The sequence below is a fragment of the Dama dama genome, chromosome 3 (genome assembly GCF_033118175.1).
Source record: "Dama dama isolate Ldn47 chromosome 3, ASM3311817v1, whole genome shotgun sequence".
Classification (NCBI taxonomy): domain Eukaryota; kingdom Metazoa; phylum Chordata; class Mammalia; order Artiodactyla; family Cervidae; genus Dama; species Dama dama.
The window spans coordinates 71701908-71713700 of NC_083683.1; positions in this window are offsets into that span (position 1 = coordinate 71701908).

Below are 11793 nucleotides of genomic sequence, written 5' to 3' on the forward strand. Positions count from 1 at the left end.
AGACTATAGAAATGATATTAGACAAAAAGCAAATTCGAGCAATTTTCTAGTTCAAAATGGGTTATAAAGCAGCGAGATAACTCGCAACACCAACAACACATTTGACCCAGGAACTGCCAACGAACGTATAGTGCAGTGGTGGTTCAAGAAGTTTTGCAAAGGAGACGAGAGCCTCAAAGATGAGGAGTGCAGTGGCTGGCCATCAGAAGTTGACAACGACCAAATGAGAGGATCATTGAAGGTGATCTTCTTACAACCACATGAGAAGTTGCCAAAGGATGCAACATGGACCATTCTGAGGTCATTTGGCATTTGAAGCAAGTTGGAGAGCAAGATGGAAAAGCTCGATAAGTGGGTGCCTCATGAGTGACCACAAGTGAAAAAAAATTCATTGAAGTGTTGTCTTCTCTTATTCTATGTAACAGCAGCTAAGCATTTCGCAGTTGGATTATGACATGCAGCAAAAGTGGATTTTATACAACAACCGGGGACAACTAGCTCAGTGATTGGATTGAGAAGAAGCTCCAAAGCACTTCTCAAAGCTCAGCTTGCACCAAAAAAAGGTCATGGTCACTCTTCGGTGGTCTGCTGCTGGTCTGATCCACTACAGCTTTCTGAATCCTGGTGAAATCATTATACCTGAGAAGCATGCTTAGCAAATTGATGAAATGCACTGGTAACTGCAGAGCCTACAGCTGGCACCGGTCAACAGAAAAGGCCCAGTTCTTCTCCAAAACAATGCCTGACTGCACGTCACACAACCAGTGCTTCAAAATTTGAACAAATTGGGTTACGAAGTTTCACCTCATCCATTATATTCATCTGACCTCTCACCAACCAACTACCATTTCTTCACGCATCTCCATAATTTTTTGCAGGGAAAACGTTTCCACAACCAGCAGCATGCAGAAAATGCTTTTCAAGAGTTCATAGAATCTCGAAGTGTGGATTTTTACACTATAGGAATAAAAAACTTATTTCTCATTGACAAAAATGTGTTGATTGTAATGATTCCTATTTTGATTAATAAAGATGTGTTTGAGCCTAGCTATAATGATTTAAAACTCATGGTCTGAAACTGCAACTACTTTTGCACCAGTCATGTAAATCACTAAGTGCCAGTCAAATCTAATGTGCAGTGGTAGAGGTACCAGTAATGAGTTGAGGGAGAGCTAAGAAAGAAGCTATTCTGACTGTGGAGGATGGGGGGCTAAATGGTGGAGTTAGATCTTAAAGAAGATCATGACTAGCATCTCAAGAAAGGTAGGGGAGAGCAAGTAAGTACAAACGCTTGGCAGCATGAAAAATATGTGGTAAATTTGCTTTCAGTTTTGCACATTTCCTTATATAAAATCAGTGTTAATCACTTGATAAAGGATGAAAATTTGTACATAAGTTTGTATTTTTCTAAATTTGTACATAAGTAAGTGGGTTATGAAATCAATTTAGAAACTTGTGGCCAGTATTTTTTCTTAAATAGAATATAATAGAAAAGAGCAGAGACTGACGCCTAACAAGAGTAAATATATCTCATGATAATTTTATTTCATCTGAGCATTGGGTTAGAATGTAAGATACTTTCCTTACATTGGTTTGCAAGGAAATAAATTTTAAAGTCACTAATAAAATTAATACTGAGGGGCTCAGGCATCACACGCTTTCCTTCTGGTTTTTATACTTGGGATGGGTAGGATAGAAGGATGTTAGTTTAATTATTTCCCCAAAGACCCTTGTAGCTTATGACGAAGTACATTAGCCCTTGGCTTTCTTTCTTTCTTTTTTTTTTTAATATGATGTTTATTTATTTACTTGTTACTGTACTGGGTCTTCATTGCTGTGTGAGCTTTTCTCTTGTTGCAACGAGCAGGAGCTACTCTATCTGTGGTGACTAGGCTTCTCATTGAGGTGGCTTTTCATGTGAAAGAGCAAGGGCTCTAGGCGCTTGGGCTTCAGTAGTTGAGGCACTTGGACGCATTAGTTGCAGCTCCTGGGCTCTAGAGCACAGGCTCAATAATTGTGGCGCAAGGGCTTAGTTGCTCTAATGCATGTAGGATCTTCCCGCACCAGGGATCAAACCTATGTCCCCTGCATTAGCAGGCGGATTCTTTACCACTGGACCACCTGGGAAGCCTCATGGCTTTCTTTTTAATGCTGAAACTATATTACTATTTGTTTAGCCTTTTTTTTCCTCCTTGCAGATGATTCCTCTGTCCTAATTTGTGAATAACAAAGATTCTCCTCTCGGGATCCAGAAGTGAATTATTTTAGGGTTGGTCTTGTATCCTCACAGGCTCAGAATCCATGTCTTAGTTTCTTACTGTCCACTAGGTGGTATTGTGGGGAGCCAGTGTTTGCAAGTTATCTTGTCCCTAGACTCCAGCTTGTTTTGAAATTAGCAGATACCTTTACTCAGCTAGAAAGTCTTTTCTCTTTGGGCTCCACGCACTCCAGGATGGGGGTATATAGATCTCCCTTCCCTCCCCAACTCTCACTTCGTGCTACAAATTGAGGAAGAAGAGAAGCTGGGGTGGAGAGGATACTTTTTTCGGTCAGTAATGCCCTCTCTCAGGAGAAGGCAATGGCAACTTACTCCAGTACCATTGCCTGGAAAATCCCATGGATGGAGGAGCCTGGTGGGCTGCCATCTATGGGGTTGCAGAGTCAGACATGACTGAAGCGACTTAGCAGCAGCAGCAATGCCTTCTCTCAAAAGAAACAGTAAAGCTTTTCAATCTCCCCTGGAGTTCAAAGAAGATGCTGAACTGCAGTGGAAGGGATGAAGATTATACCCCCAAACAGATAACTGGCTGAGTGGGGGGTATTAATAAAAGAATTGACTGAGAGGTGGGGAGAGAGATGTGGCTTCCTTGGGAAAGCAGCAAGACATGGTATTTGGTTACATTCAGCAGACATTTTCAAAAAGACTTCTGTAGGAGAGGAGAATCCAAAGCTGGATAAGTTTTGGTACCTCCTTTCTAGAACCTCAAGAAAAACAGGCAGACACTCAACAATAATAAAGTTTGAACTACACTATGTTAGGGTCATACACAGATTGCTGTGGAAGCCAAGAAGATATTCCTAAGTCAACTGTAGGGGTGAAGACAGGGAGGTGGTAATTAGGGAAGGTTCCTCAGAGAAGATACTTAGACTAAGTCTGGAGGGATGAATAGGAGCCATCCAACATTCTAGAAATCCACAAAGTTCTGCTGTACTCAAATCTTCACCGGTGACTTAATTTACTCCTGTGATTTCAATAATTACCTCTGTGTTAATAATTCCTAATCTTTCTCTAACCAGACCATCTATAAGATAGGCCTATCCAGTATCTCCAAACACTGAAAGCAGCCTGAGGCTATTGGTTTTTACAACAGTCATATAATTTTTATCCTTATCTAGGTGAGTATCTTAGTCACTACTTGTCTGAGCTACTGCAAAGACACACTAACTAATCTCCAACTTAGATCTCTCTACCACCCACTTCCCCAATCAGTTCCACACACTTTGTTCTTCAAAAAGATTTACTTCCCCTAAGCCCAACATTGATGGTATCATTTCATCAGACAACAATCTTTGGTCATTTCCCTTTCATCTACCTAATGGAGACCAAGCTCCTTCATCAAATAATCAAAACAGTGGCTATGGTCTGAATGTTCATATCACCCCAAATTCATATGTTGAAATCCTAACCCCCAAAGGGTGTTAGGAGGTGAGACCTTTGGGAGGTGATTAGGTTATGAGGGTGGAGTTCTCATGAATGGGACTAGTTCAGTTCAGTTCAGTAGCTCAGTTGTGTCCAACTCTTTGCGACCGCATGGACCGCAGCACACCAGGCCTCCATGTCCATCACCAACTCCCAGAGTTTACTCAAACTCATGTCCATTGAGTCAGTGATGCCATCCAGCCAACTCATCCTCTGTCGTCCCCTTCTCCTCCTGCCCTCAATCTTTCCCAACATCAGGGTCTTTTCAACTGAGTCAGCTCTTCCCATGAGATGGCCAAAGTATTGGGGTTTCAGCTTCAGCATCAGTCTTTCCAATGAATATTCAGGACTGATTTCCTTTAGGATGGACTGGTTGGATCTCCTTGCAGTCCAAGGGACTCTCAAGAGTCTTCTCCAACACCGCAGTTCAAAAGCATCAATTCTTCAGCACTCAGCTTTATAGTCCAACTCTCACATCCATACATGACTACTAGAAAACCCATAGCCTTGACTAGACGGACCTTTATTAGCAAAGTAATGTCTCTGCATTTTAATATGCTGTCTAGGTTGGTCATAACTTTTCTTCCAAGGAGCAAGCATCTTTTAATTTCATGGTTACAGTTACCATCTGCAGTGATTCTGGAGCCCCCCAAAATAAAGTCTGTCACTGTTTCCACTGTTTCTCCATCTATTTGCCTTGAAGTGATGGGACCATATGCCATGATCTTAGTTTTCTCAATGTTAAGTTTTTAGCCAAATTTTTTACTCTCCTCTTTTACTTTCATTAAGAGGCTCTTTAGTCCTTCTTCACTTTCTGCCATAAGGGTGGTGTCATCTGCATATCTGAGGTTATTGATATTTCTCCTGGCAATCTTGATTCCAGCTTGTGCTTCTTCCAGCCCAGCATTTCTCATGATGTACTCTGCATGTAAGTTAAATAAACAAGGTGACAATATACAGCCTTGACACACGTCTTTCCCAATTTGGAACCAGTCTGTTGTTCCATGTCCAGTTCTAACTGTTGCTTCCTGACCTGCATACAGATTTCTCAAGAGGCAGGTCAGGTGGTCTGGTATTATCATCTCTTTAAGAATTTTCCACAGTTTGTTGTGATTCACATAGTCAAACGCTTTGGCATAGTCAATAAAGCAGAAGTAGATGTTTTTCTGGAACTGCCTTGCTTTTTTGATGATCCAATGGATGTTGGCAATTTGATCTCTGGTTCTTCTGCCTTTTCTAAACCCAGCTTGAATATCTGGAAGTTCATGGTTCATGTACTGTTGAAGCCTCACTTGCAGAATTTTGAGCATTACTTTACTAGCGTGTGAGATGAGTGTAACTGTGCGGTAGTTTGAGCATTCTTTGGCATTGCCTTTCTTAGGGATTGGAATGAAAACTGACCTTTTCCAGTCCTGTGGCCACTGCTGAGTTTTCCAAATTTGCTGGCATATTGAGTGCAGCACTTTCACAGCATCATCTTTTAGGGTTTGAAATAGCTCAACTGGAATTCCATCACATCCACTAACTTTGTTCATAGTGATGCTTCCTAAGGCCCACTTCCTAAGGCCTATCTTTTTTCCTAAGGCAAAAAGGACACTGAAAGATGAAGTCCCCAGGTTGGTAGGTGCCCAATATGCTACTGGAGATCAGTGGAGAAATAACTCCGGAAAGAATGAAGAGACGGAGCCAAAGCAAAAACAACACCCAGTTGTGGATATGACTGTGATAGAAGCAAAGTCTGATGCTGTAAAGAGCAATATTGCATAGGAACCTGAAATGTTAGGTCCGTGAATCAAGGTAAATTGGAAGTGGTCAAACAGGAGATGGCAAGAGTGAGCGTCGACATTTTAGGAATCAGTGAACTAAAATGGACTGGAATGGGTGAATTTAACTCAGATGACCATTATATCTACTACTGTGGGCAGGAATCCCTTAGAAGAAATGGAGTAGCCATCATAGTCAACAAAAGAGTCTGTACTTGGATGCAATCTCAAAAACAACAGAATGATCTCTGTTTGTTTCCAAGGTAAACCATTCAATATCACAGTAATCCAAGTCTGTGCCCCGACCAGTAATGCTGAGGAAGCTGAAGTTGACCTATTTTATGAAGACCTATAAGACCTTCTAGAAGTAACACCCAAAAAAGATGTCCTTTTCATTATAGGGGACTGGAATGCAAAAATAGGAAGTCAAGAAACACCTGGAGTAACAGGCAAATTTGACCTTGGAGTACAGAATGAAGCAGGGCAAAGGCTAATAGAGTTTTGCCAAGAGAACGCACTGGTCATAGCAAACACCCTCTTCCAACAAACACAAGAGAAGACTCTACACATGGACATCATCAGATGGTAATACTGAAATCAGATTGATTATATTCTTTGCAGCCAAAGATGGAGAAGCTCTTACAGCCAGTAAAAACAAGATAGGGAGCTGACTATGGCTCAGATCATGAATTCCTTATTTTCTTTCTTTCTTTCTTTTTTTTTTTTTTTTGAATTCCTTATTTTCAAAGTCAGACTGAAATTGAAGAAAGTGGGGAAAACCACTAGACCATTCCGGTATGACCTAAATCAAATCCCTTACAGTGGAAGTGAGAAATAGATTCAAGGGATTAGATCTGATAGACAGAGTGCCTGAAGAACTATGTACGGAGGTTCATGAGATTGTATAGGAGGCAGGGATCAAGACCATCCCAAGAAAAAGAAATGCAAAAAAGCAAAATGGCTGTCTGAGGAGGCCTTACAAATAGCTGTGAAAAGAAGAGAAGTGAAAAGCAAAGGAGAAAAGGAAAGAAAGATATACCCATTTGAATGCAGAGTTGCAAAGAATAACAAGGAGAGATAAGAAAGCCTTCCTCAGTGATCAGTGCAAAGAAATAGAGGAAAACGATAGAATGGGAAAGACTAGAGATCTCTTCAAGAAAATTAGAGATACCAAGGGAACATTTCATGCAAAGATGGGCACAATAAAGGACAGAAATGGTACGGACCTAATAGAAGCAGAAGATATTAAGAAGAGGTGGCAAGACTACACAGAAGAACTATACGAAAAAAGATCTTCATGACCCAGATAATCACGAACGGGACTAACGTTCTTATGTAAGAGACTCCACAAAACTCCTAAGCCCTTTTCACTATGTGAGGAAACAAGAAATCTGAGACCTGGGAAAGGAACCTTACCTGATCATGCTGGCTTCCTGATCTCAGATTTCCAGCTTCTAGAATTGTGAGCAATAACTTTTTTCCTTTTATTTATTTATTATAATTTTTTTAAACTTTTTTCATTTTATCAAGGCATAGTTGATTTATAACATTATATAAGTTCCAGGTGTACAACATCGTGATTCACAATTTTAAAATGTTATGCTCCATTTGTAGTTATAATAAAATACTGGCTATATCCCCTGTGCTTCACAATATATTCTTACAGTTTGTACTTTTTTCCTGCCATGCTGGGTCTTCATTGCTGTAGGCGGGTTTCTCTGGTTGTTGTGCCCTGGCTTCTCCTGCTCTGGAGCGTGGACTCTGGGGTGTTTTGGCTTCAGTAGCTGTGATGCATGGGTTTCATTGCCCCGAGGTATGTGGGATCTTCCTAGTCCTGGGGTTGAACCTGTGTCCCCTGCATTGGCAGGTGAATTCTTAACCACTGACCATCAAGGAAGTCCTCCAGTACCACATATTCTTCATCCATTCAGATGGTGATGGACGTAGGTTCCGTCCATGTTCTGGTTATTGTGAATAATGTCTCTATGAACATAAGGTTGTATGTGTCTTTTTGAATTATATGTCCAGGAGTGGGATTGCTGGATCATATTGTAACTCTATTTTTAGTTTTCTGAGTCCGCATTTATTTAAGTTTATACTATTCTCATCTGCCTTGTCAAAATATTATCTATTTTGGGCAGGGAAAGATTTTGTGAGCATAACATTAAAGGCAGAAAACATATATTACAAAGGATTTATATTTTGTTATACAAAAAGCTCTTGCAGATCAATGCAAAAAGACAACCTCTCCAGTAGAAAAATGGGCAAAGTCCATAAACAGACAATTCCAATTGATATGGCCAGCTTTAAGTTTCCCAACCACGGTACTTGTTGTATCTATTTTTGTGCCTTTATTTTCCTGCTGACCTTAGATTGAGTATTTTTAGTATTTCATTTTATCTATTGTTAATTAAATATTTAAAATTTTTTCAGTAGTTTCTCTAGAGTTTACCATATATATCTTTAACTTATTATAGTCTATGTTCAAATAACATTATATGGCTTCACATATAATGGAAAAATTTACAAAAGTGTATTTCCATTTTTCCTTCTCCCATTCTTTTTACTATTGTTGTCATATATTTTACTTCTACATATATTATAGCTCATTGTACATTATTACTATTTTTGTCTTAAGGAGTTTATTTTTAAACAGTTCTTTTTTTGGCGTGCTGTGTGGCTTGCAGGATCTTATTTCCTCAACCAAGGACTGAACGTGAGCCACAGCAGTGAAAGCATTGAGTCCTAAACACTAGTCCTCTAGGGAACTCTAAACAATTTTTAAAATGTATTTTGTATCTGTCCATATGTTTGCTATTTCCATGCCTTTAATTATTTTGTATAGATCTGTTTCCGCTTGGTGTCTTCTTTCTTCAACTTTAAGAACTTCCTTTAATGTTTCTTGTATGTAAGTGATACTTTTTTTCCCCAACTTGCATTTGTGTTAAAATTATCTTTTGTCTTCATTTTTTGGTGGATATTTCCACTGGGTATAGAATTCTAGATTGACACCTTTTTCACTTAGTACTTTAAAGGCATTGTTCCATTGTTTTCTGTCTTGCATTGTTTCGATTCAGAGTTAATGGATATTCTTATATTTGCTTCCATATATATAATGATCTTTTTCTCTGGCTTTTTTTCAAATGTCATTTTTATCATTCAGTTCAGTTCAGTTCAGTCACTCAGTCATGTCCGACTCTTTGAGACCCCACAGATTGCAGCGTGCCAGATTTCCCTGTCCATCACCAACTCCCAGAGTTTACTCAAACTCATGTCCATCGAGTTGGTAATGCCATCCAGCCATCTCATCCTCTGTCACCCTCTTCTCCTCCTGCCTTCAATCTTTCCCAGGATCAGGGTCTTTTCCAATGACTCAGTTCTTTGCATCAGGTGGCCAAAGTATTGGAGTTTCAGCTTCAGCATCAGTCCTTCCAATGAACACTCAGAGCTGATCTCCTCTGGATGGACTGGTTGGATCTCCTTGGATCCAAGGGACTCACAAGAGTCTTCTCCAACACCACAGTTCAAAAGCATCAATTCTTCAGTGCTCAGCTTTCTTTATAGTCCAACTCTCACATCCATACATGACTACTGGAAAAACCATAGCCTTGACAAGATGGACCTTTGTTGGCAAAGTAATGTCTCTGCATTTTAATATGCTGTCTAGGTTGGTCATAACTTTTCTTCCAAGGAGCAAGCGTCTTTTAATTTCATGGCTGCAGTCACCATCTGTGGTGATTTTGGAGCCCCCCAAAAATAAAGTCTGTCGCTGTTTCCATTGTTTCCTCATCTATTTGCCATGAAGTGATGGGACCAGATGCCATGATCTTTGTTTTTTGAATGCTGAGTTTTAAGCCAGTTTTTTTCACTCTCCTCTTTCACTTTCATCAAGAGGCTCTTTAGTCCTTCTTCACTTTTTGCCATAAGAGTGGTATCATTTGCATATCTGAGATTATTGATATTTCTCCTGGCAATCTTGATTCCAGCTTGTCCTTCATCTAGCCTGGCATTTTGCATGATGTACTCTGCATATAAGTTAAATAAGCAGGGTGACAATATACAGCCTTGATGCATTCCTTTCCCAATTTGGAACAAATCTGTTGTTCCCTGGCCAGTTTTAACTGTTGCTTCTTGACCTGCATACAGATTTCCCAGGAGGTAGGTCAGGTGGTCTGGTATTCCCATCTCTTGAAGAATTTTCCACAGTTTGTGGTGATCTACACAGTCAAAGGCTTTGGTGTGATCAATAAAACAGAAGTCGATGTTTTCTGGAATTCTCTTGTTTTTTCTATGATCCAATAGATGTTGGCAATTTGATCTCTGGTTCATCATTGGTTTTCAGCAGTTTTGTCAATACTGTGTGTTGGTATCATTTTCTTTGTGTTTATACTGCTTGTAGTTCATCAAACTTTTTGGATCTGGGTGTGTTGATATTTTCTTCATTAAATGTGGTGAATTTTTTTTTTTGCCATTATTTCTTCAAATATTCTTTTATGTTTCTCCAAATCATATATATGGTAGAATACTTGATATTGTCCAACGGGTAACTGAGGCTCTATTTATCCCCCTGCCAGCTTTATTTTCTTTCTCTGCTTAACTTTAGACAGTTTTTTATTTCTATGCCTTCAAGATCACTGATTTTTAATTGCATTGTTTAATTTGCTCTTAGCCATAACAGTATTTTTTCCATTTCTTTTTTGTAGTCTCTATTTCTTTCTTTCTTTTTTTTTTTTTTTTTGTAGTCTCTCTTTCCTCACTTTATTTTTGGTTTTCTTTTTTCTTGAACTTATAATAGATGGTGAAAAATTCTTACCCATTAATTTCATAAATGCTGTCATTTTGGGGTCTATTTTTCTTTCTTTATTTAAAAACTTAATTTTGTATTGGGGTATAGTTAATTAACAAACAATGTTGTGATAGTTTCAGGGGAACAGCAAAGGGACTTAGCCATACAATACTCTATTTTCATTGTCTGATTTTTCTGCTGACTATAGATCACATTTTCTTTTTTAATTTAATTAATTTATTTGGTGGCTGGAAGAAGCAAGTCTAGTAATTTTTTATCAGATGCTAGACATTGTAAATGTTACATTGTCGAGTTTCTGGATTTTATTTCTCTCTTTTAAAGAGTATTGGACTTTGTTTTGGCAGGCAGCTAATTTACCTGACTATCAGCTTGATACTTTTGAGGCGTGTATTTAAACTATGTTAGGATAGGTCTAGAGTAGTTTTACTCTTAGGTTTATAGAGTCCTACTTCTAAGGCATAGCTTTTTTGAGATCTCTACTGAATGCTCTGAGTATTCAACAAGGTCTGTTCAGTCTGGCTGGCTGGAACCCAAATTTTCCCATCCCTATGTAGGTGTCAGTAATTTTTCACTTTGTAATTTTTCAGCAGTTGTTTTTTACCTGGTAGTTGACTTTTGGCCAGTTTCATGTGATCTCCCCTTGCACTTCCATGGATGGGCAGTCTATTTATTAGTCAAAGACTCACAGGGCCACTATGAAAATTCATGGAGCTCCTTTTTTGCATAGCTCTCTTCTAGATCATGGCATCTGGTCCCATCACTTCATGGGAGATAGATGGGGAAACAGTGGAAACAGCATCAGACTTTATTTTGGGGGGCTCCAAAATCACTGCAGATGGTAATTGCAGCCATGAAATTAAAAGACGCTTGCTCCTTGGAAGGAAAGTTATGAGCAACCTAGATAGCATATTAAAAAGCAGAGACATTACTTTGCCAACAAAGGTCTGTCTAGTCAAGGCTATGGTTTTTCCAGTGGTCCTGTATGGATGTAAGAGTTGGACTGTGAAGAAAGCTGAGCACAGAAGAATTGATGCTTTTGAACTGCGGTGTTGGAGAAAACTCTTGAGAGTCCCTTGGACTGCAAGGAGATCCAACCAGTCCATTCTAGAGGAGATAAGTCCTGGGTGTTCATTGGAAAGACTGATGCTGAAACTGAAACTCCAATACTTTGGCCACCTGATGCGAAGCGTTGACTCATTGGAAAAGACCCTGATGCTGGAAAGACTAAAGGCAGGAAGAGAAGGGGACGACAGAAGATGAGATGGATGGATGGCATCACCGACTCGATGGGTATGGGTTTGGGTAAACTCCGGGAGTTGGTGATGGACAGGGAGGCCTGGTGTGCTGCGATTCATGGGGTCACAAAGGGTCGGACATGACTGAACGACTGAACTGAACTTCTCTCTAGTATGCTCTTCCACAAGATCATACCTCCTCAGTCTTCCCAAAATCTAATCTCTGTCCCTTCATCTTAGCAAAACCACTGTACTCTGCTTGGATTTGCTGTCCCTGTAATATTGTTT